General features: G+C 39.7%; 1 non-coding gene across 1 annotated transcript; it reads left to right on the top strand.

The window, feature by feature from the left end:
* The first annotated feature begins 214 nt into the window (after positions 1-214).
* On the top strand, positions 215-321 carry LOC128289710 (small nucleolar RNA R71). Its single transcript, XR_008279355.1, has one exon. It is a non-coding gene; the product is annotated as a small nucleolar RNA R71 (small nucleolar RNA).
* The last annotated feature ends 276 nt before the right edge of the window (positions 322-597 follow it).

Genomic DNA, 597 nt, shown 5'->3' with positions numbered 1-597 from the left:
AGTAACCGTATCGAAGTTGAAAACACCGACTACTTTCGTCAGCTTTGTTCTCATGACTTGCCTTTGATAGTTATTCAGTGATATCTCTTCAATAAATTTGTAAGCCACTTCATGTGTTTTGTTATTGATAGTCCCCCCAATAGTTGCGTCAATCATCTGTCTAGTCGAAGGATTCAAGCCATTGTGAAATGTTTGAACCTGCAACCGTAAGGGTAGCCCATGGTGAAGGCATCTTCTCAAGAGGCCCTTATATCTCTCCCATGCAACATAAAGTGTCTCTAGATCCATCTGCATAAAAGAAGAGATATCATTCCTAAATTTAGCCGTTTTAGCCGGGAAAAATATTTAAGTAAAAATTTTTAGGTCATTTGTTCCCAAGTAGTGATTGACCCTCGTGGTAACGAGTTCAGCCACTGTTTTGTTTTGTTCCTCAACGAAAAGGGAAACAACCGAAGGTGAATGGCATCATCAGAAACGCCATTGATTTTAAAAGTGTCGCAAAACTCTAGGAAATTCGCCAAATGAGCGTTTGGGTCCTCATCCTGCAAACCATCAAACTGAACAAACTGTTGGATCATTTGAATTGTGTTAGGTTTC

Source organism: Gossypium arboreum, chromosome 2, assembly GCF_025698485.1.
Source record: "Gossypium arboreum isolate Shixiya-1 chromosome 2, ASM2569848v2, whole genome shotgun sequence".
Taxonomy (NCBI): Eukaryota; Viridiplantae; Streptophyta; class Magnoliopsida; order Malvales; family Malvaceae; genus Gossypium; species Gossypium arboreum.
This window is presented reverse-complemented; position numbering and strand designations above follow the sequence as displayed.